The sequence below is a fragment of the Haemaphysalis longicornis genome, unplaced genomic scaffold (genome assembly GCF_048455015.1).
Source record: "Haemaphysalis longicornis isolate Haplotype H1 unplaced genomic scaffold, Haemaphysalis longicornis Haplotype H1 scaffold_6, whole genome shotgun sequence".
NCBI classification, from domain to species: domain Eukaryota; kingdom Metazoa; phylum Arthropoda; class Arachnida; order Ixodida; family Ixodidae; genus Haemaphysalis; species Haemaphysalis longicornis.
The window spans coordinates 194,511,805-194,537,701 of record NW_027526407.1 but is presented as its reverse complement, the minus strand read 5'-3'; the positions used below and the strand labels follow the sequence as shown (position 1 = coordinate 194,537,701).

Here is a 25,897-nt window from a genome sequence, read left to right as displayed (position 1 = left end):
AAGTAAATACATATTAGGGATAATTTTTGATTTTTCAAAGGCCTTTGACTTTATTAATCATGACCTCGTCATCAGAAAGCTGGAGAAATATGGCTTTCGGGGTGTGGCTGCCTCGTTAATTCGATCATACTTACAATATAGGAAATAAATTGTAGATATAGAGGGCTTTTACTCTGATCCTTTAGCAGTTTCCTCTGGCTTGCCACAGGGTAGACTTCTAGGGCCTTTTCTTTTTAATTTTGTGGGAACGGCGCGCAGACGAGGAGAAAGACGCTGTTCGGGGCACGCGCAGCGTGTGCGCGCTGGAGCGTGACGAGGGACTCAGTGCGTGCCTGGGCTTGGAGAAGATCAGACGTCTCGGGACGGGTTCGGGTCAGAGCTGACTAAAGGTGTGTTTTCTGGGGACTCGGTGTCTTTCTTGGGAGCCGCGGCCGGGCGCTAAGACCCCGGTACCACAATTTATACACAAATTATATCACCAGTATAGCTCCAGAAATAAAATTTGTAATCTACGCAGACGACACGAGCATGTTCTTGTCAGCAAAAGAAACTGATCAAGTTATTCTTTACGGCAACGAAACCCTCGTCAAACTTGAAAAATGGACACAAGAAAATCTGCTAAAAATAAATGTACAGAAAACCAAGGCAGTACTATTTCACGCTCGAAATAAAAACATAACAATAAAACAAAGTCTCTTTCTGAAATCAGTTGAAATAGTTCCCTGCATAAAAACATGAGGTGTTATCTTTCACGAGACCATATCCTGGGACGAGCATATAAACGGCTTGGCAAGGTTACTCTCACAAATAGAAGAACTCGTATACAGAAACGCAAGTTTACTGCCACGTAATGTAATGATGTTACTATACAACACCTTATTCTGTTCTAGGCTCAACTAATGCCATTTATTCTGGGCCTCAACGACACAGATAAATCTACAAAAGTTGCATATTTTCAAAAAACGGTTTTTCAGCGCTATCGCCAATGTCTCGGTGCACTTTCCTTCTGCATCTTTATTTTACACCTATATAGTATTTCCTGTTACTAGGACGAATGATTACAGCCTATGCAAACAGTATAAACAAGACCTGAAAAATATTACCGGGTTTTTGGGCCAGATAGCAAACCTAAAAGAACACTCTACGCGACATTTCGAGACATGGAAAGTTGACACATGTAAGACAACATACGCACTACAAATGTTAAAAAACAGCCAGCCAAGAGTGCTTAATACACTGCTTGAGGGAAACATCGAAACCGAAAAAATTACTTTCAGGAAACTTCGCGAGTACTTTGGCAACTGAAAAAGAAAAACAGAAAAACCGTCTGATCTTTTTGCTACTATATGTATGCACCTCTTTCTGCACAACTGTTAGCCTCATGACTGTCGTCAGAATGAAAGTGCCTTTTTCAAAGAAGTATTTGCGCAGCTAGCTTTGTTACCGGCGTAATTTGTTGTGAACTGTTTAATATGATGTTATGTATATGTGTGTCATGATGTTTCGGCATTTGTGGCTTGTATTCCCAAGTTTTGTAATGCCATACCGGTAAAGTTGAATGTGTTGCTTCGCTTTATCTACGCCCAATTATCATTGGAGTGCGTTTTATATTGTTTATACTTTTTATGTTAAATTTTATGATTTTATTGACCACTGCCTAAAGCTGCCAATGCGGGGGCCTGCTGCGTTGTCAAGCTGCGTTTATGACAGCTTTTTCCGCGGGCCTCCAGCGTCATGTATGCGTTATGTACGTGATGCGAATAAAGGCTTATTGTTACTGTTATTATTACAATTGCTACCCGCCAAGAAGGTAGCATGATGCTCTCCCACCACACCCGGTTAATAAGCTGCAATAATACTATGGAAGCATATTCTAGGGTTGGCCGGATTACAGTATTGTATTCGTGAAGTTTGGTGTCCTTGTTTGCAAGTTTCAGGCGGCGCTTAAGAAGACCAAGTTTCCGTATAGCTTTCGCGGTAATGTATTCTACGTGGCTAGACCAGGTTAGATCAAAGTGGAATAAAATACCTAGATATTTGATAGATGGAACTGTTTGAATTACTAACTTGTTTATGACATACTCATTGGGCGAAGGATGTGCAACAGATAAAAAGCGTACGTGTTTGGTTTTGTCTACATTTATTTCCATTTGCCATAAACGGCACCATTCTGATAATTTTGTCAAGTCGGACTGCAAGAGCTTTACGTCGTTTGGTTCGGTGATTTCCTTGTAAATTACGCAATCGTCAGCAAAGAGACGCAGTGAAGAGTTAATGTTGGATCCAATATCATTAATATAGACTAGAAACAATAGAGGGTCTAGTACGCAACCCTGGGGCTCTCAGGACGTGACGGGTCTGGGTCTAGAGATAACGTTGTTAAGTTTAACTGACTGAACTCTGTTAGTAAGAAAACCGCTTATCCACTGGGTTGTTTTATCGTCTAGCTGTAGATTACAGATTTTAGTCATCAACCATTGGTGTTGCACGCGGTCAAATGCTTTACAGAAATCTATAAAAATTGCGTCAATGTAGCGGGAGTTATTCAGAAAATTATTAAGGTCAGTTACCAATTCGAAGAGCTGAGTTTCGCAAGATCGGTTATTGCGGAAGCCATGTTGGTTATCTATTAGCAAGTTATTTTTATTGAGGTGTGATACGATGTGCCTAAACAGAATATGCTCGAGTATTTTGCACGGAATAGAAGTAAGAGAGATTGGCCGGTAATTATTAGCACATGATTTTAAGCCAGATTTGAATATAGGTACCACTAACGCTGACTTCCAATCATCTGGGACGCAACCTGTGTCCAGTGACTGCTGAAATATTAGTTTCAATAGGTGCGATCATTTTTGAGCGGGTAATTTCAGAAGTTTGAAGCTAATGCCATCAGGCCCTGGACTCGTCTTGTACTCAAGTCGCTCAATGGCACGTGCTACGCCATTTTCAGTGATTACAATTGGGATAAAAGTATCATGAATGATGGTCTCTGGCAGGTCTTGCGAATCTAATGGAAGCTCACTTGAAAATACCGATGCAAACTGATCGCTGAATATTTCCGCGGTTTCCTCAGCCGACGGAGAATCACCATGCTCACCGTCTAGCAAGGTCGGGGAATCAGTGTTTTTATGGTTTACCACTAGCCAGAATTTTTTAGGGTCACTTTTCAGGAGGTTAGGCAGTGTGCAATTGAAAAATTTATGTTTGGCTTCTTTAATGATGGCTTCGGTTTTCCTCGATACATCCTTATAGTTATCCCAGTCTACTCTCAATTTTGTCCGTGACGGCTTCCTAAACGCTCGCTTCTTTTTATTAAGACTTCTTTTCACATCCTGTGTGAACCACGGATCGTTTTTCGTTGATCTAATAGTCATTTTTGGTACACAGCTACCTTCGATTTGTTTTAACATATCACGAAATTTAATCCAGTTTTCATTTGCAGTGCAATTTTCAAAACTGGCTTTGAAATGGGGTGTAAACTCTTCCAGCATACGATTCATTTTGTCGACATTTGTGCGTGCGTAATTGAGTATGTGCTTGGCAGTTATGGTTTTATCGGGCAGTGGGATAGATAAGGAGCAATGTACGGCGCGGTGATCCCTGATTTCCTCCAGGACATGAGTAACTGCATTATCGGGTTTATTAGTGAGTATGAGGTCCAAAGTGTTGCTTCCGCGCGTAGGTTCCGCCACGAGCTGTGACATGTTGTGCACATGTGTTAGGTTTATAAAGTTAAGGCTTTCTTGACGACGGCTGGCACAGCTAACAGTAGAAGAGGACCAGTCTATGTCGGGGTAGTTGAAATCCCCGCCAAGAATGGCAACAGAGTTTGGGTGCTTGTTTAAAACCTGATCAAGAGAATCGCTGAAGTGTTCAATGAACTCTGGGACACTATCGGGTGGTCTGTAGCACACGCCTATGACGCACGGTACATGCCCCAAGCGTGCCACAACCCACGTAATTTCAAGGGGCGAGTCGCAAACTATGACCGAGGAACAAAATTCTTTCCTAATGGCAATAAGCACCCCTCCACCACGACAAGCAGCTCTGTCTTGTCGAAATAACGCGTACTGCGCAGGGAAGCTAAGTTCACGCTTTTCCGTGTCAGAATTTAGCCACGTCTCCGTGCCAAGAATAACATCAGCATTGCACGTGTGTATAAGGGCTTTAGGTTCATCAAGTTTGCTATATATGCTGCTAAAGTTCGCAAGGATTATTGATAGCTTTTTATTCGCAGTTGATTTCTTAGCGGATGATGGTCTGGCGGATAGGTTGTGTCAGGCCGTTACAGGTTCATGGTTTGTGGCTACGCCTGCGCTGTTCTGTTTCTCTGTAGTATTATGTGCAAAATGTTCGTATCTGGCGGGTACTTCGACGATAGTATCTGTGCTAAATTCATACCTATAAATGTTTTTACGGATGTAAAGAAGGTTGAAGCGGAGTGAATAGCTTTCGTTATCATTACGGGTAGCTTTGACGAAGTCGCGAAGCTTTTTACGCGCCAATTGTACCTTAGGAGAGAAATCTTCGTCAAGCCAAACTTTCGGGTTTTCTAGCTGTTTAAGTTTAGGGGCATTGCGTAAAACGTCCATCTTGGATTTAAAGTTGAGAAATTTTACGATTATGACATGGTTCTGTTTCCTTTTCCTGTGAACGCCAAGTGAGAAACGCCTGGTATGGTAAAAACTGTTCTAAAAGATTTCTCATGTGCCAGGGATGAAAACGTGCTTGACTATTTCGAAGATTATCTGAGTGATTTTATGGCTTGGATACTGCCGACTTACGGACGAGGTTTAAGGAAATATGTACTCATTGCCTGAATATCTTCATACCAAACAAAGTTCGGAAATCTCGTAAAAACAATCCCTGGATCACGCGCGAAGTTTTGCACGTGAAAAGAAAAGTCAAGCGTTTGAAGCGTAAAGCTGCCAGTTCCAGTATTATCACTGTCGCGCAGTCTAACCTCAAAGATTCCATGGTGTGCGCAAGGCGACGTGTTTTTGAACAGAGCCTGCCAGACATTATTCGCTCCGCTGAGCATATATTTTGAATTTTCCTTCGCAAAAAGAAAAAAAACGATTCAACGAATGTACATGAGGGCGTAAATATCACTAATAAGCAAAAAATTGCAGAAGAGTTCAATAAGTATTTTCACCGGGTTTTTCTTAAATCTGATGATGCAATGCCTTGCTCCGTATTATCATCCGCAAGCGAAGCTGACATTGTGTCACAGCCTGGCGTATTTTCCATGATGTTGAACCTCAAAACGAAAGCGCCGACCGGTCCCGATGGCATTCAGAATATTTTTTGCGCCGTTACGCTGAAATTATATCCCAACTTTTAGTAATCTTTTTTCGAGCATCTCTTTTGTCGGGTGTAGTACCTGGGGGTTGGAACATAGCCCGCATAGTTACAGTATTTAAAAAAGGCGACAAGCTTCTGTTTACTAATTACCGTCCAATCTCTCTGACTTCTTCTTGTTGTAAACCTCTCGAACAGATTACAGCTGACTACACTAACAATTTTATAAGAAGAAATAACTTATTATTTGACTGTCAACACGGCTTCAGAAAATGATATTCCACGATCGCGCAACTTACTTCTATTGTTCATGATTTTGCTAGCGTTTTTGATAAAACTGGTTAAGTTGGTGTTATTTTTCTATATTTCCAGAGAGCTTTTGATTTGGTTTTTTATGTTCATTTTATGCACAAGTTAAAAGTGATTGGTCTTCCAGCATTTGTTACTAATTGGATCTGTTCCTACTTGTCGAACTATTTCCAATATGTTTGCATCGATGAATATGCTTCTACACGGCTTCCTGTTCTTTCGGGTGTTCCTCAAGGAAGCGTAATAGGCCCGTTGTTATTTTTAATTTATATTAACGATCTTTTAACGCTTATTAGTGATACCGTGAAAATTAAATTATTTGCTGATGACTGTATTCTATACAACAAAATAACATGTCCTTACGATCAACAAATGCTGAACAGAACCTTCATTAGGTTCAGGGATGGTGCGATAAACAGGGACTGAAGCTCAATGCCGAAAAATCTTTTTTTATGAAAATCCATTCGATTCATTTTTTCGAAATATCGTCCCAGTGACTCGCCGACAAAATCATGGAAGAGCATGGCATTCCAACACTTTAGGCACGCCGTCAAATTCAAGGGTTAAAATTTCTATTCTTGCTTAAAAATAACAAACTTTCACTTAAACCCGAGGAATTCCTTCAGCCACTAACTTCCCGACAAACAAGGCATAGACACCTCGAATCTTTGACTCCGTATAGCCTTCGAACTAACAATTTCAAGTTTTCCTTTTTGCCGCGTACAATTACAAGTGATTTGGCTGTGACCAATATTCACTCTCTTGAACAATTGAAATTCTGAATTCCATTGTTTTGCGATTTTTAGGCATTCTTGTGTATGTGTACAATCTAGTTCCAACAGTGTGCCACGTGTATTGGTAGTTTTGTAACTTTGGTGCATTCCTTCATTTGTTCAAACTATTTTGATCAGTGTACTATGTGTATTGTGCCTAAATGTTTTTTTTTCTTGTGATGCCGCTACTGCTTGGGTCCTTCAATGGGCTTGCAGTATGTTTTAAATAAATAAATAAATAAAATAAAATAAAATTATGGTTCCGACGAGTAGCCTGCAATTGTGTTGAACATGTAGCGCCGCTATCATCTTCTTCAGCGCCACCATCTTCATCAGCAGATTGGCCAGCTGGCACGGAACACACTCGGCACCCGGCACACCTCGGGAACGGCACTCTCGTTCTACGCACCTCGTCGTGTCCATGGCGCAGCCTACGCAACCACAATAAACGTGGGCTCGGCCGCACCGCCTCATCGGCCGCCTACAATTTGGTGACGCGACAAGCGGCTTCGCCATGGCTTCGAGACGCTGCTTCCCCAGGCACAACGCGGACGACGGCACGCGAAGAACATTCCCCGCACTACCCGACCTTCCCTTGCTGATTCCATTTGACTCCATCACAAACCACGCTGCATGGTTCGTCATCCTGGATAGCCATTTTTATGTACATGACATCTGCTCCCCGGAAATCAGGTACCTCATGACATTACAGAAGCTACCTGCTGACCTCGTGGAGCAGATCCAGCTGCCGGCCCCAGGCCCCAGTGCGTATGACGAATTAAAAGACACTGTCCTCAACCACTACGGCATGAAAACCCGGCAGACGACAATCCTAACAGAACCTGCAGCCGTTACCACCACCAGTCCTCCTCCGACACCGCCCTCGGCCCATGCACCCGAACCCTCACTAGGTGACGGGTCTGCTATCATGGGCGCGTATCTCGACCTCCCAGACCTCAGCGGCCTTCCGGACTTCTACACCCCTCTCTGCGACATAAGGTTTGTTCAGCTCGAGAGCCACTTTGTCATCAACAACGTAAGGAGCCAACCGCTGCGCTATCACCTCGCAGCGACACGGCTACCTGACGGGCTCCTCGCGAAGCTCCGGCTCCCACCACCTGGCCCACAGACCTACAACGACTTGAAGAAGGCTGTTCTTAAGCACTATGGCGTCTCAGACAGTATTTTTCAATACTTCAGCGATGGTTGTGATGACACGCCCACCTCGGTCGCGCTCATGCCAACGCCATCCTCTACACCACCACACCTTTTAACGCCAACTGTGCATACAACTTCGCCGCAGTGTTCAGTCTCACGTTGTCAGGAAACGCCAGCGCCGGCTACGGCTTGCAGCACTGCAGGGTCGGCCTTTAGCTTAGTGGAATCTGCGCAACACCATGGCGCAGCGCCACACGTTGTCGTGTCGGCTTCACCGACCCCACCAAGTGTCGACTGCTATCCCGCTCGTGGCTGCGAAACTTCTCTGCACAGCACGAGTGAGAGCGATCTTCATGAGCGCTGTACTCCCGGTGTACGACAGCCATCTTCCTCGCCTCAGGTGGCACAGCCTCCAGCAGCCAACGACAGATCGTCGACTCCGGGAGTCGAAGCTACCTTCGAAGCACATCAGCTTGCTCTTGACAATCTTTACACCCTGGCTGCGAGGGCGATACCGGAGCAAAGATTGCGGGACGCTTCTCCCAACAACCGACACCGAAAGAGGTATCCCATGACCAAATGCAGTCAAGAGACGCGTCAAAAGCTGGTCCCCAGACGTCGACCGATTCCATGCTCCGGGACATTGTTGGGTAGATGCAGTAACCGGAGCTCAGCCGTCTGTCTACAAATCAAACAGACGAAACCAGCTTGCAGGATGGAGATCCGACGTCATTGGAGTTCCAGCGCAGCTCATAAATGCAAGGCCCCGCTCTGCCGCCTCCCACCGCGGTTGCGAAAACAGCCAAGACAGCGACGAAGCCACAGAGCCCACACCGGGGCACAGTCAAGCCCGCACTCCGGTCGTCATTCTGATGCACCACGCTTCACCTTGTCGCTGTCTTTCCAGTTACGCCTGCCGCTCGCTCTACCATCAATGGCAGCAGCATCTTCGCACCCCGCAATGTGTCCGCGGCCGCACTCCCAGCCTCGACCACCAGAGGTTGCCCCTTACCCGAACGCTACCTCGCCGACGACCAGGACCGTGCCCTTTACTCAACCCCGGCCACTAGACCACTGACTGCCCACGGACTCTCTTCCTGACTACGGACAAATTGTACATACCTGTACATAGTACATCGTTTTCACAAATTTCTCATAACGCGCTACGCGCTAGGGGGGGAGCCCTGTAGCGCCGCTATCATCTTCTTCAGCGCCACCATCTTCATCAGCAGATTGGCCAGCTGGCACGGAACACACTCGGCACCCGGCACACCTCGGGAACGGCACTCTCGTTCTACGCACCTCGTCGTGTCCATGGCGCAGCCTACGCAACCACAATAAACGTGGGCTCGGCCGCACCGCCTCATCGGCCGCATACAAACATTTTCGCTGATTTGCCCATACATCTGAGATCGCGCGGATTGCCATAGGGCCAATTACGGTCGTATGCTTTCCCTAGGTCGAAAATACAAAAAGACTGTACTGGTAATGCATAAAGGCGTATTTCACGAATTTCGCTAACAGTACCAGCTTACCTGCTGTGCATTGACCTGAACGAAACCCCGCCTGGCAACTGTCCTGGACGTCTCAAAGCTCAAAAATGTGTCATTTTTCGATATTTTTGAAATACCTTATTCACACCTGTTGAGAGCAATTGGCCGGTAGCTTGTTAGTAGTGAAGCATCTTTCCTCTCCCGTCGTATAGCCACTGAAAGGGCTTCTCTTCATGAGGTAGGGAAGCGTCCTGCAGCAACAATTTCTTTTAATGGTAAAGCAGTGGGTCTAGAGTGTCTGGGTGAAAATTCAGGATCATGGTGTAGATAGTGCTGTCTTACCGAGTTCAACAATCTTTAAAGGCGCGGAGGGCAAACTTAAGGTCCTGCTTAGTGACTTCTAAATTCTACCGCTCGTCTGATTGTTGGTTTTAAGAAATCTGTTTCCGTTCCGATGATGTTTTTAATTCAATAAATGTCTTCGTGAAGTTGGCGAAGCTCGATATGTATTCAAAATGCTGCGAAGTGTGTTCGCTTGGTGTAAAGAGTACCACCAACAGCACAGCCCAAGGGCAGGTTGTGTATTTTTTGTACTTAAACTGTCGAATTCCGTGTTCAAATTTTCGATTGTCTGTTTAGTAATTATTGAAGGTACGAAGTACCACCAGCTGTGTCGTTTGCCTTGTCGGCGAACAAGCCTGCCCCGTTCCTCTTGTAGCTCTAATGCTTAGCAGCCCTTCAAATGATCAAAAGCATGGTACATCAACGTAGAACAGGCAACTCCTTTTTTAAGCATATTGTGCGAACCTATATTCTTCGTTGAACCAAAGCCTCTCAATATTGCAAGTATTACTCAAGGTGCTCGGAAGGACGCTTCGGTACGACTCTAGATTGAGTAAACACGACCGCTACAAACTGGGACAGAAAAAACGAAGATGGATGCGCTAGATCCTGTGATGTAAAAAAACTAAATGTGTAACTCCAACCACAATCCTTCAATGGTTCTCTGGTGATAAAACTCCCGCCCAAGTTTCGAACGGGGACATAGGCTACCGTGAGTGGCGCCACCGCATATCGGAGGGCATCGGGCGGCCGCCGCTGCTCTGTAGAGTGACCGGCAGGCAGGAACGCAGTAGCAGCACGCCCGTTCGCACCAAATGTTTTCGCCACTCACAAAATGATAAGTCTATTTGAGCGGCCCACGACACGTAAAGCGAAAGCGCACTGCTGATAAGGCAGCGGGCGTCTGTTTTATCTTACTCCGTAGTCCGTTCCCTGCCAAACGCGCTTTGACCACGCCGCTGGCTGCCCTCCGATCAACACCAGCGCCGCCGCGCGGCAGCGTACGAAGCTCTTCCTTAGCGCGACGCGAAGTTTTATGATCATAAAGGCATTGAAGGACTCTGCTCCAACGTTAGCGGCTAAAGCTAGTGTGGGGCAGATTCAATTTTTGTTAACGTTTGCCCATGTCTGTAGCGGCTTTTTTTTTGAAGTTTTGAGGGTGACTGGGAAGCAGTCAATTTTGCTGTGGTTACTGTCGACTTCCCATTCAAACAAACCGAACTGATGAATGTGTGAGTTTGTGTTGTGTGCTGTGTTAAGGTATATTCACTGTTTGTTTTTATGCTGAAGCTCCGGATGATAGAAGAAGCTTTTTCACCAAGCGGCCTGGGCAGCCTTAAGTTCAGACAACCATTGTTTACGCTAAACAATAATTCCGTTACTAATAGGTTTGCGCAAGCTCACCTGGTAAAGACGAAACTATGCACTTTTGTGGCGGTAATCAGAAGGAATGTAAAAGTAACAAATTTTAGTACCAATAAAACACAATTTCTCGAAAAGCCACTGCTTCATTTGCAATCAGTAGTTAACATTTTGATAGCGAGAGCCCATACTTGTGCCCGACAATCGCTACACCAAACAGAGGCTGAGTTTGGCTCTCGCTGCCTTTCCTATATACGGTGTAAAGAAGGAGAAATTAGTGTATGCACGGTTTAGTCGTGTTTCCTTTATTACAGTGTATTTGGCTTGTTTTATGGAAATGCCTTATACATAACCGAGGGTTTCAGCTAGGACCCTAGACGTCAATTATATTATAATTCCGGGTGCTATGGGAGCCTAGAAGAGGAATTGGCCGTATAAAATAGGAGGAAAGACCAATTTTTGAGAGGTCCCCGTGGCATGGTGGTGTTCTCCTTTTACAAAATGGCGGCTAGAAGAAGACGAAGCAGCTCGAGCGTGAGCTCCTCAGGGGAGATAATAGGCACTGATGATGATGCATCACAATCATTCATGGTCTCATGCTCGAGACGTTCGGCATACGCTCCTTCTGCCTTTGTTTCGCTCGTGGTCATATTGGTTGCACTCTTCAAATTCGCACGGATATAAGGCACTTTCCGCTTGAATTTCAAAGGCAGGGCACAAAGGGGGCACATTCTCGACTTCTCTCTAAGTCATTGAAGAGATGATGATGATTAATTTGTTCACATCTTACCCGGCCACAAAGATGTCAGGGTCACTACGCGTCTATTAAATCCGATAACTTCGGTCCCGTCCGATCCTATAGGGCATTCATACGGTGAAACTAACACAGCGGACGTCTGTTGAAGACATTCACAAAAAACGCCGCAGGCGACGCAGACAGGCTGAAATACGAAACCAGACTTCGACTTTCTTGTACTCTGATGCAAGTTGCTCAGCTTTCATCACTGTGATATCCGAATTGTGTCTTATTAGCTCCGCTTCTTTTTGAAGCTCTGGACTCTCGTAATTAGATTATCCCTCTAAAGTGCCGTGTTCTTCAGAAGGTTTCTGCAGTATATTTCCCTTAGAATGCATTGTCGACTACGTGCTCCGGCCATCTTCCTTGCACATCTTATAAAAACGTAATATTCCCGCTTTTAGTTTTGGGCATCGCTTGTATGTATATCGATATGCGTGTCTCATCTTTTTCTTTTAACGTTGGCAATGCAACATTCATGGTCTCATGCTCTAGACGTTCTGCATATGCTGCTTCTGCAAGGCAATAAGATGCGATGACCCCTTTGTCTTGCTAGTGGTCATATCGGTGCACTCTTCAAATTCAGGGGGATCTAACGCACATTCTGCGTGAATATCAAAGGCAGCCAACAACACGGGCACCTTCTCGAGTTCTTTCCGAGGAACGAAAGCGGTCACAGGCGACTTTATGGCAACAAGGGAAGTTCACCATTGGTTTTCAAATGAGGCGTGTGGTAGAATAGTTTCGTAAGGCCAAGAAAGACATTGAAGTTTTTCGAAGAATGCAATTTTTTGGTGATCTCGCAGTGTTCGATGGTTTCGCGTTTCTTCTCTTTCCAGTGGTACTATAATGGGATCATAAAATGTGTGACTTCGTCTACATAGTCAATGTTGGCAGCAAATTCCTGGTCGAAAAGTTTGAAGTTCGATAAATAGGTCGATCTCCTCATTTACAATTCCCATTCAAGCTCGCGTTTCTGTAGTGGCTCAGAAATCTCGTTAACACGCCGCCGCCATCAGAGATTGTTATGGACAAGTCTATTATCGCCTTCGCATTTCGGCCGGGCTCTCTAGCGATTACACGCATTTTTCCTCTCTGAATATTATGTTCATGGAGGCGGATCGTAGACAGATGAATACCTTGTTCGGGTTGTGAATCTTCATTGATCGATGAGCTACACCATGCACCTCACCGTTCACGAAATCGGCAACTGTATCCATCGGAAATCTTTGGAGGTGAGGGTGCATAATCGCCTGAACTGGCCATCCCGTTAGTCGGCTTTCGGTAGCACCACCGCGGCTCTTTCCTTACCAGCGGTCCGTCGTCGGCATCGAGAAGTTTTACTCCTTCTAATAGGCTCATGTTCAGCTAACTCTGAGTCGCCGGAGGGCCTTCATCCCGGGTTTTGGCACTATATAAAAACAAGAAGAAAGAACAAGGGCCGAGACGTCCCAGTGACACCATGGTGCTTCTATTCTACAATATGGCGACTACAGGAAGACGAAGCTGCTCGAGCGTGAGCGGCTCCCGTGAGATGAAAGACCCTGATGATGATCTTATCGGTTCAGCGATGATGATGTTCTATAAAGTTTTAACAGGCTGAATGTTGGTTTTGTCTGTGTTGGAGAGCTTACATATTTACGTCCATAAATCTGAATCAGGGACATTCACTCGGTGACCTGGAGCATCTTATATCCGGTTAAGGCTTCCGCACTTCTCTCTTGGTATTACTTATGCAGGCCGAATCGGGCTGACAGGAATGTCATCATCTGAGTTTTGCGGCCTTGATGATGTGGAGCTTTTCCAGTGCCTACATCACAAGGACTTCGAAAGGATTGCAGAAACTTTTACCACCACATTGACGTGCTTGACGTGCTGTAAAAAAGGGGGATAGCGCATTTACAGTCATCAGACCGAAGTTTCGGTGGCAAGACACAGTGGAGTGGTAACAAACACCCCAATTCCAATGTTCTTCTGCACAGTTGCAAAGACTGCACACGCCGCACGTGGTGCGAGAGCTGGGAAGGCTGTCAGAGGCAGTGCCTCAAGATAAAGATGCTGGGGCAAGTTAGTTTCACTGACCTGAGTAGCCGTCGAAACAAGACGCCACCCTGCACCCCACCGGGCCACGTCGATGTAACTAATTATTGACGTATTGCACGCCGTTTACAAACTTCTGGAAATGAAATATTTTGAGCCTTTTTGAGGGCAATTATTTTATTTTTATTCTTGAATTTCTTTATTGACCAGGAGCATGCTGGAAGAGGGTCATCTTTATTGCAGCATTTGTTTTATGGGTTGGTGTCGTCTCGTGAATGGTCATTGTCAGAGCATTGTTCAAAAGATTGTTTTCTACGACACCTATTGCTTATTTGGACATGACCCTTTGAAACTAAAGTTTAGTGGTGAAGGCTTACTGTTATTTCAGTCAGCTAACTTATTTTGGCTGTGCAGAGTGATGTACTGCTGTTTGTTGTTCACTTGATTGATTGATTGATTGATTGATTGATTGATTGATTGATTGATTGATTGATTGATTGATTGATTGATTGATTGATTGATTGATTGATTGATTGATTGATTGATTGATTGATTGATTGATTGATTGATTGATCGATCGATCGATCGATTGATTGATTGTAGGTTTTAACACGCCGACGCAATGCAGGTGATGAGGCGCGCCGTAGTGGAGGGCTCCCGTTAATTTTGACCACCTGGGGATCTTAATGTGCGCCGAAATCTCGTACACACGGGCGTATTTTCTTTTCGCCTTCATGAGAAAAGCGGCCGCCGCGGCCGGGAATCGAGCCCGTGACCTCGTGCTCAGCAGCGCAACGCCTTAGTGTTGTTCACTTCGCTAAGCAAGTCGGCAAAGGTAGGGTTTCTCGCTTTATAATTTTTGCCGAACAATTTTTAAAGGTTGCTATAAAACACAAATTTCCGCGAAATGGTGATTTCTTTCAAACTGAGTGTAATGTGAGCAAGCGTTAGAAGTCATCCGTTTTTTTGAAAACAACGTTTTAGGCTATTTAAAATTCCTTCGGTGGGGGCCCTTGCGGGGCCCGATTTCTTGTAGCGAGGGTTTCGGAATATTTCATGCAATGGAGCATAGGAGCAGTAAAGCCCCGCACTTCGCCGCCTAACAGACAGACAGTAAGCCCATCAGCCGGAGCTTGGTCGGATCGCCGAAGGCCACCGTTCATTGCTTCTACCCATCACCATAAAATTTCTCATGGTTATCACATCCAGAGTGTGGGCTCTCGCGATCCTTAGTGTCGCTTGACTACACTCTAAGTCAATTCCTAGTTATACGACCCGCATGCAGGCGGGCCGCCGCGTCAGTTTAAAGCCTCTTATAAAGCGGCGGTTGAGGCGGCCTCGAGCGGAAGCGGCCCGCCAAACACGCGGCTGCTGGGGGAGTGCAGACATGGGCTTATAAGTATTCTGCATGCTGTTGCGCGTCAAGAAGGAGCCTTAAATAACACATTAGGTGGTGAGTGGCTTTCTTAAAACCACCGTCTTTCAATCGCCCTACCAAAGAGGCATAACACAACGGTTTGTGGGAATTTAAGTGCATTGGTACGTGCGGAAACCTTTTGTCATGCTGTGTGCCCTTTCCAACAGTATGATGCGCCGTGCGAGGATTTATTCCATTCATGCAAACGGAATTGATAACAGTTCTTCTGCCTTATTACCAAAAGTATTCTTGGATATTGGCGGAAAGTGGCCCCTATGACAATGCTTGCAGATAACTAACACGTAAGGCGCACTGTCGTACTGAAAATAACAGCACTCTTTTCACGAGTGGCAAGTATACTAAGTATGAAATGGTGTACTGATTTTTTTCTGCTCGTCGTAGCTCTCCTGATGGTGCGGTTACATGCCCTGACTCTTGTTGTATTACGGGGGCGGTTGTAAATTACGCATCTAGAAATGTATTGAACCAATATTAAATCACACACTCTACAAAGCATTGTGTCACGACGCCTGCAGAATTGCTGCGTTAACGCCCAGGTAAAGAGCCGTCAGACGGCCCTCTAGATACTGCGTTTTTTTTTATGGATCGCGAGACCGGATAAGCGCTCTTCCCCGTAACTTGTAACGCCCTGCATTTCCAGAAAAATGCAGGTTTCGGGGAAGTTCCACCTTTAATCGTTATAATATCGTAAATGGAGATGATTCGTCAAACAAAATTTTGAGAAACTAAATTTAAGAAACATATAAGCAAATGACGGAAAATGACGAGCCGTATAACGCCCTGCATTTCCACAATAATGTATATTGAGTAGGAATTCACTTGTAACCGTTATCATAGCGTAGATGGAGATAACTGCTCGAACAAAATTTTCAAATCTAAAGAACAAGAAAAATATAAAAATACGGAAAATGCTGAGCCTTGTAACGCCCTTCATTTACAAAAAAAATGCTGATTGGGCACAAGTATCACCTGTGATCGTTATAATAGGGTAAATAGAAATAATTGGGCGGACATGACTTAGAAAAACCAAGAAAATTGACTCTAAACGACTAACACTCAAGACAAGCGGCTTCAGAATGCAGGGCATTAGTGGACAAATCTCTGAATTTATACAGCTTTTTTAAGTCGTCTCGTTTCATTCGCGCTTTTGTTAATAAAGAGTTATAATATTGTACACGGAAGTGCAAGGTCGCGGTTCAGCATCTTCTACATTTTCAAGGCAGTTCACCAAAACCATAGCACTTGGGCTTGAACGCACCCTTGTGCATCGGAAGTTTAGACCATATAAAACAATGCCACAAATAAATGAGTTGCAATGGCTGCAATTGCACTAACACATTTGTAATTTGTGCACTTCTGGAACATCTTCATGGCGTCAGTTTTTACGCAATAATGTTTCATGTTTATAACCTGAGTGTTCCCACCTGATTTATCAAACCTAAATGCACATACCGCGAAATAAAAAAAAACTCCCCATATTCAAAATGCCATGTTGCAAGCAAAGCTGTAAAGCAAGTATCTGTTTACCTTAAACCTATCCGGATCTTGAAGTGATATCCTACACCTACAAGCTTAGAACACGAACAGAGAACTGAGTTGGGTATGTAAATGTTAAGTATTTTGTCACTCTCGAATTCATGAGAATTCATGAGTATTGCGCAAAAGTGCATAATTGACACCATGTCGAAGGAACCATGTTTTCTTTTTATTTGATATACAGAATACCAATGCGAACAAAAAAAACATACTGAAATAACAAATACAAATATTAGCAGATTGCCCTGTGGAAAACACAAATGAAAATCTTTTTTTGTGGTAGAGCAAATAACGACCGTTCAAGATAAAATTATTGTTTTTATTCATGAAATTTTCAACAGCTTGGTGCTTGCAAAACAGGGAGGAAACGTCTTTTTGGCAGGATACTGACTGTATAACCCCCAACGTTTGGCGTATAGCTGACGGGTATCGCATGTTCTTAATGTAATATATTGCCAAACCAAGAAAAAGTACATTCGGCGGGCTTCAAGTATGATCCAGGTACACGACTCCCGATGATGTAGATGGCCTTTGTAGAATCACCCCAAGCAATCTTTGGCCCGGGAGCTGCTGCTTCTGGAATGTCGTCGCACTGAAATGGAAACAGCGTTGTAAACATTTCAAAAACGTTGAGCCACGGATAGCAGTCTGTTGTGTTGGCACTGCGTGAAGAAAAGAAACGCCAGGTGAAAAACCGGGTACAAAATGTTGGCGTTATTTATCGGCGGTATAACAGTATAGCCTGAAGGGGCGCAGCAGAAGTATCACCAACGCCTTGGCAGGTATGTGAAAATATCGTAAATCAGGCAAGTGCATCGCAGTAGTTTATGCAATTATTTCTATCTTACTGCTTGTAGATCCAAACGCTCTCCAAAAGGGCGTTTTCTTTATATACACAGGAAGGCCGAGCGCTTCTTCAGTGCGAAGGCGTGCGAGAAAACGTTCAATAATTTTATTCGATGCCGACATGTCAATTGGACGTCGTAAAGAAACTATGTTCGCTGTTACATGCGGAGGGTAATGTTGCCTAGGTTGTTTTTATGAAACAATTTCCACATATAGTATTGTGCAAAACATTCTATTCAAGATTGAACAAATGTCCAGCAATATCTTTTGCTAAGGCGTTGGTAAACTCCGCGCACCGAGCAACACGCAGCGTATCTGTAACGACATTAGAATCCACCGCTTCGGGGGACCTCCACGGCGGTGCCGCGCCAAGTTTGCGCTGCCAATGCTATCATGTCTCTGCAAACCGCGAGTTGACACTCCAGACAGACGACAGCCGTGGCGAACACAACAAGATGGGGGCTGGTGTTACTCGCGAATGTTGCTTCATATGAAAACGTTACCACTTAAACGCACTGTAATGAAATTTACAAATCGTCACAGAATCCAGACTACTCAACCGGCCAGAAAGACACCAGCCGAAACGACGACGCGAAAACCTAGTTACGCAAAAACGTTTCCTAACGTTTTGCTACGCCTACCGATTATGACAAGCATTGCCCATAGAATATTGAAAAATACTAAATACCAACTGGGTTTTATGTGCCTTGATCTGGACAATGAAACTTGTGTAAAAATGCAATTTCTTTATGTCACCATGGTACTCATTACGGCAACGGAAGTACCTAACATGTGCAGGCATTTTCATTTTTCGCCTGGATCCCAAAACGGCAGCCGCACTGAGAACCCGAATCCTCTCTTTAACGCACGTCAAATTTACCTATGGCCCCGACTATCAGAGATCGGTTTTGGGGCATGCCTCTTACGACGACGAAAAAGGTGTAATTTCGCGGCTCTTACTAGTTGTCTGCAAACACTAATTCTTACAGTCTGCGTCCCCCATCCCTCGAACAAAAAAACAAGAAATCTACGGACTTACCTATCCTTTCGTGCTCAACCGGGCTATGCCCGCAATACCCACAACAGCCGGCTTGACATGTCGTCGCTGCTTGGCTTGTGTTCCCGGTGACCCTAATGCACCCATCGCATTCGCAGTTGTTTCGACTATTACACCGACCTCGAAGCACAAATTTGATGTCAGCGGAAGCGAACGTGGTCAAGAAAGTTTGAACACTCGGAACTAAGTGTGAACCACACAGAGCAACAGTCAAAGCGCTGGACCGCAACTTGCTCCGCGCTGAAATTTCTCGCACGTGCGCGAAAGAGACATATCACCGGACGACACCTTGCCGCCCGCGACCTTTTTCCCACTCCTACTGCGCATGTGCACGCCAGATTTTTTAACAATGTTTTTCAGGTTTCGCCGCGTCGTCGGCCACCGCAAAGGAAGCTCGCGGGCCATTGTGTGAGGAGAAATACGCGCATGCGCCTCAAGCCACACTTATCGCTGGGAGCTTCACGATTGACCCCCTAATTTATTTTATTCCTGCCGTTAGGATGTCTGCTAGTTTATAGCCGTGACACGGGCCGTTGGCGCAGCAGATAGGCATGCTGCAACCACCCCAGGTTTTGTCACGGAAAAGAAGTTTGTCAGGGCCTCTTATATCACGGTATTGAGACTGCCCACAACATAAAAATAGGACGCCATCCGGGACGCGACTAAGAGTGTAGGTCACGTTGAGTACTTCTGAAGGAATACTCAAGGCGCCTTATAAAAATATAATAAATTTTCCTTTGATCCAGGAAGCTCGTTTTCTCTCCTCTAAAGGAATTACGTATTTACATATGTGATGCATGCGTCGTCATGTGGTGTATACTTGACCGCAACGTTCTACCTCAAGTGACTTGCTCTACCCTCAAAACAGAAATCACATCCATTGGTGTGTTTAAAGATATTTTCTTTAGAGATCACAACCTTCTGCACTTTTACACCTCTAATGATGTTTCACTTTCTTGTTTTCGGTACATTTGTTTGTCGCTGCCTGCTTTGCATCCATGTTATTTTTAAAATACCGGTCTTCGCATGTTCCCTGATTTCTACATACTGTCGCAGAAATTTTTTTCTGTATATTTTGCTATACTCGCACGGGTATGTTCGTTTATCCTAATGTTTTCGAACAGACCGCATTTTCTATTTTGCTTTTGAGCTTCACCAGTTATTCTTTTTTATAAGAAGTGCGTTTCACCCCATTGTAACTAGTCTAGACTGCTCTTCTGTGGCCGACAATATTCTCAATCCTATTTTATGTATCCGTAAATAGCCGTTCCGCAAGATAAAGGCTCGAATGGCATACTTTGCTGCAATAGATTCACGAAGAAGCAGTGGGTGTTTCTTGTTCGCCTCCAATTGATTACTTTTAAGCAACGAAGCGCTTTTAAGTGCATCCTTGTCGCCTTTGCAGTGGAATCACGTAGGCAACTCGTGGGCACAAGCTTTTTTATGGTTTTGTTCTTGTCAACCAGCGGTGGTTTTTATAGCTTTCGTGTGCTCTACACCGGTGTGCTTCTTTCTTAATGGGCAAGACTACCCGCGTTCCTTTTTTACATGTGGTCCTCTTACACCCCCCCCCCCCATAATTCGTTTGAACCAGCGGAGTTTCTAAGTCTTGGAAGTGAGTTTCAGCTAAGGGGTGCACGTTAAGTTGTTTCCATATTTATAACCACAAGTCATGCTTGCTGCAGCCGTGAGTATTGATAAAGCGAATTGCAGATTCATGGCAGTGTTGTGATTTTTATTTACGTGGTTTATTTACAATATATTTTTGTTCTCACCGTTCTGTACGTTCTGAGCTATGTCTATAGGTTATTCGCTTAGCTCTGCCTGTCAGTATTCAGTGTGCACAAGCCTCTGGCTTTGTAGATATAGTACTGTCGCGTTGGTTATTATTGTGGGTCCCGCAAAAAAAACCCTTGGCTTCAGTAATAGGCGCAATCGTACTTAGTTGTCTACACTGGGAGAGAAGTGAATTTTTCTGCGTTAAAATTTTCCCTGTATTTTACGCTGTACATTACACTGTTTATGTTTAGTAATTCAAATACAATATTGCTCTGGGCCTCACAACCTAGCTGTTGGCAGTTAATAATTACATGCCAGTGTGCACGCCCTTCTTTATCATATAAAGCATTATACAGGCTTATTCAGCGTGTTTTGGGCATCGACTGCAAATTAATTACCGCCTCTACTACCTCATGGGTAAGCATTACTTGCTGTCCTTCGATAAAATCATGAAGGCTCACGCAAACCACCGCAAGGTTTTTATTGGCTCGAAATTGCCATCGGCTCGTCCACTTTTTTTTGTTCTATCTGCTTTGTCTGACACAGAAACAAACAACCCCTAATTGGCCGCTCACTCAGTACAGTATTCATAACGGCAAGGGTGGTTGTATCAACATATGAGGCCCACAATACATAGGACACCTGCCATTTGCTGGTCGCTACCGACGGTGCTCTTAAGACGTTTTGTTTGCTTATGCTTCGGCACGTGGGTGCACCTCTTGTTTCCTAGCTTCTGCTTCTTGTACCATCTGTTATTGCACAGCACGGTGTTGTCTGGTCTGCCGCATTCGCACTTATCAGAGCAAATACGATGCATTCCGGCTCCGTGCGTATATTTCTAACTTTCCTTTAGAAACGCAGGGTCATAGACCGCACGCATCTGCTCCCATATTTGCCGGTATGTCATCCGTGGACAGTGGACACCTACCATACTATGTTACATTTCTGAGCGTGTTCCTTTTCTCAGCTGAAATATTACGCACCCACAAAAAACAAACGTGCAGATAAAGACTCACCCTCAACTTCGTTCCGCTGTGTATGTGTCGCGGCAGTCCACATTGCTTCACATGATTGATTGATTGATTGATTGATTGATTTATTTATTTATTTATTGATTGATTGATTGTGGGGATTAACGAGCTTACGCTACACCTCGTCTATGAAGCACGCCATAGTGGACTGCTCCGGTGTATTTCTGCACCACCTGCGGATCTCTAACGAACAGCAAAATCTCGACACACGGCACAATATTTTGCAGGTTCCGAGTTGATCGCGCTGATACACCACCATAATCAAGTACGAATAGCTCAGAAACACGGTGAGAGGTACCCCCGCTGGAATACACGCTCTCGCGCGGGGTTACTCAAATAAGCAAATACGTCAAGATAGGACAAAGCAAGACAAAGTGGCCCGTCGAGATCGTCATTCATATGCGGGGAACTATTTGGCTGCATGGGTGCATAACGCGTTGGGAACGGTAGTGGCCACGACAAAAGAAAATTCCATGCTGCATTAGACATCTGTGAGGCGTAACCATGGGGACGGCAGTGCGTGGTCTCTCCTGCAGTGTCTATGCGCTTTTAATTACGCACTCATTGGGATTATCAGCGTACGGTCTCAAAGAGTTGCCGTTTGCTGTATGGGAGTGCACTTTTAGTTATCGCGGTAATCGGTTCCAGGGAAAAATTCTCGGGCCATCTCCACTATTATAAAACTTGAGGAGGAGCGAAGCATGCAGGGTATCGGTGTATCAAAGGTTGTAGGTCTGCCCCTTCCCACAAGGGGCCCGCTGATTGGGCGCCGGTGAAGCACCGGCAGGAGGTGCAATCACGTGCATGCTGTGGCGCTGGCGCCTTGTCATGCGTTGAACCGGACTTACGCAATTCAATAAGTGAAAGACTGGCCATAAGTTGTCTTTGTGTTACACACCGCAGTATCCCAAGAAGTATGCTTTACAGGATATTACCTTGCGTTAGAAACTAATGTCGAGACAGAATTCATGACGGAATTTGAAGACATAGGGTGTGGACTGTTGCTCAACATCTCGGCGAGCTTCTCAATGGCTTTCAATTGTGTCACTAGATCGCGCAGTCTTTTAAAGATAATCCGCAAAAATAACCTTTTCAAGGAGCACAATGTCCTTTACAAGGTCCCGCTGTGCGCAGGCGTGGTATCATCTGCTATGCGGTTTTGATACTGAGCGCTCAGCTTCTTAGGACATCGCGCTCTGGAGTTTTGGTCCACGGGTATTAAATCATTAGAAGGGTAGAGGTATAGACCTTTGCTTTAAAGTCTGGTATCTTTGTAGGGCGAAGTGTTCTAGCGCGAGGTGTTGAAATGGAGTTTCTACATGTCTTTCTAGCACGCGTTTTTGCCCATGGAGAATATTTGTGCTAGCGCGATGCTTTTGAAAACGAGTGTCTCTTTGTTTTCTTTGTTTTGTGCGCGCTACACTCCAGCACAAGGCGTTGAAAAACAAGTGTCCCTGTGTTTTAGTACCGTGATGATAGAAGACGCGCACAGCCAGAGCACCTAAGATGCTTCGCTTCTAAATGCTGGTTCCGTCCTGGATAAGGCAAACAATATTCCTTGCGATAAATATCACGCGACCCACACCTACGATTTCAGTTCCATTGGGAAATCTTACTGCTGCGTCACTTTTCAGCTTCCCCTTATCAATATGTGAATAATCGCGGTAGGCAGACTAAAACCCGATATTCCCGTGTTATATGTTTAGTTGGGAAGATAAAAAATATCAAAGCGTTCGGTCCTTGCACAGAAACTAAAGTATTCTGTTTTTAAAACATACAGCTATATGTATCAATTCCTTAGCACATAAAGATGCATTGAATTGGCCAAGGGATATTACAAATTGCAACCGCAATCATATTGGCCGTGGTTTTGTTATCTTTGTCGCCCCTAATTTTATGTTTTCGGTACGAGCGGTTCATATTCAAGTTTGTTGCTCCACTAGTGGTCTCGTTGGTATTTTTGGAATCCATTGCTCAGTGACTTTTACCTAGAAAAATGGGGCTTTTCACGTTGACTTTACATTTAGATTTAAACATTTGGTGACGCGCAGACAACCGGCTTGGAAAAAAAACGTTGTCGCTGTTTGTGGCAGTACGAAGAACCATTTTCCCGTAGGAAATTCTAAAAAAAAAAAACGTTTTAAAGCCATGTTTCTTCTCTGCAAAAAACAAACTCCAAAAGCAACTCGTTTTTTGTAATTATTTTCTACCCAAAACCGAGAATGTGTTAACGCACAACCTGCTGGTTTTGGGCCTGAAGGAATACTCATAAAAGCAAGATTTTACGTAAATCAGGTATTTTTCAACACCTAAAACATTTGTTTCTGTGTGCTAAGAGCTCACAATGTCGCTACTTACCCTGGTATTGGGGACGCATCACCAATAAGGATAACCACACAAAGGACAAACAACAGAGTTACGGCTACTTTCATGCCAGAGTTAGACGGCAGAGAGAATACCAGAAAATTCGCGGGACGTGTTTATACAACCAAGCCATGTCGGGGCCTCATGAAATGAAGCACTCTATTTATATACTCCCCAGCGGAGCTGCATTGTTAGGGAACAGCGATTCAACAGGTAATGTTCGAACAATAAGCAATACATGGTCCGAAAAGCACAAAACAATGCGAGTAAATAGGCAAAAAAATTAACTGCACTATTTCTTTAAGGAAAAGCAAGGGTACAAACAATGAAAAAAATATTTGTGATAATTTGAGAAAAATGAGCAAAAAAATTAACTGCGCTATTTCTTTAGGGAAACGCAAGGGGACAATGAAAAAAATATTTGTGATAATTTTAAAAATAGAATATGCCCTTCTGTAAAATGTTTATGAATGGGGATGTCAATGTCTAATTGGATGTCATTTTCAGTGGTGTTGACCTTTCGCTTCACACACTTCCTCGCAAATATTTAAAACACCGAAATATTTTAAGACAATTAACCCAAACTACTGTTTATTATTTATTTATTTTTTATTTATTTATTTATTTACAGTACCCTCAGAGCCATAAGGCATTAGAGAGGGGAGTGGTTAAATACAAAAAAAGGAATGACAAAACAAGTAAAAAGGTTATAACATTGGCTTCTAAATATACAATTGTAGCTAATGCATTATAAGGTATAAACGAATATATCAGGTTGGCTTCTTAGTATACAATTTTAGCTAAGGCGTGACAAAACAAAATACAAATGAACATATCATTATACAATGTTAGCTAAGGCTGTTTTGAATGATTCATGATCAATAATGGCAGCGGTTGATGCAGGAAGATGGTTCCATTTTACTGAAGTCCTGGGTATGAAAGACTGAAAAAATGCATTTGTCCTTGACGATGGTATTCCAATTTTATTAGCGTGATCCAAACGAGACGATATGAAATGCGGAGCCAAAATGAGCTGACGACGTAGATGTGGGTGATAGAATATCTTATGGAACAGACAGAGACGCAAATTTTTACGGCGATAAGAAAGCGTTGGTAGTTGAAGGCTAAATTTCATTGAAGTTATGCTAGCAGTGCGATTATAGTTAGAAAGAATGAAGCGAACAGAGTTATTGTGTACCATTTCGAGTGATTGTATTAGCGTATCATAACTTAAATCCCACACTGATGCGGCATACTCCAGTTTAGAACGAACGAGTGTTTTGTACATTAGTAAATTAAGTGATAAATTGGGCTCTTGAAAAATTGCGTCGGAGGTATCCTACCGTGCGGTTAGCACTGGCAACTCGGTGTGAGTGGTCCATGTTAAATCAGCTGAAATGTGAACACCAAGATATTTATAAGATGATACATGATTTAAACGGGAGTTATCAATAAAATAAGTAGGTAACTGGTGGGCTGTTCTTGTAACACGTAAATATTTACATTTGCTAGAGTTAAGTTTCATGAGCCAAGTTTTGCACCAGGATGAAATAGTATGAAGATCAGATTGCAAGACGGCTATGCCATCAGCGCAAGTTATTTGTCGGTACACAACGCAGTCATCGGCGAATAAGTGAATGTTAGAAAAAACGGATGCTGGTAAGTCGTTAATGTATATAAGGAAAAGAAGAGGACCCTACACGGAACCTTGCGGCACACCAGAGTGGACGGGTGTTAAAGGAGCACTGACACCAATTTTCGGCGTTAATATTACTGCACAGTTCGCTTTCTTCACTCAACAGAATACCCTGGATGAAATATGAGCGGCCTGCGAAGCGAAGAACATAGTTCAATTGGATCTCATTTATCGCGCCGACGGAGCAGCGCGTGGAGCGGCACTCAGTAAATGGACATCAGCATGACATCACTCCAGGAGAGGAAAAAGAAGTGACGAGACAGCGCTCGTCAAAAACTCGTGAATTCACTTCACGCGCGCGGCCCCACGAGCGGCGAACGGGCGCAACACCCTCTCAAGCGGGCGCCGGTGACATCCGCACAAAGCGGTGAGGTCAAACCGGGACTCTGTCATATTCGCCGTTCGGGATGAAAGCGCGGGAATTTGAAACAAACGATTTTCAGGCCGTTCAACGTAATAACTATCACGCGCTGAAGTATTTGAAGTGCTGTTTCAGGTTCGCCAGACCATTAAGCATCGATAAAATCAATAAAAGTGTAACATAAAATTTTCGTGTCAGTGCTCCTTTAACTCAGA

The 25,897-nt window shown here is 44.2% G+C and overlaps 1 long non-coding RNA gene across 1 annotated transcript in view; it reads right to left on the bottom strand.

The window, feature by feature from the left end:
• LOC144142442 (uncharacterized) overlaps positions 1-23,708 on the bottom strand; it is a 72,732-nt gene extending 49,024 nt beyond the window's left edge. Inside the window, exon 1 of the long non-coding RNA XR_013316988.1 lies at positions 23,620-23,708. This is a non-coding gene — a long non-coding RNA (uncharacterized LOC144142442). The remainder of the gene's footprint in view (positions 1-23,619) is intronic.
• Positions 23,709-25,897: the final 2,189 nt, after the last annotated feature.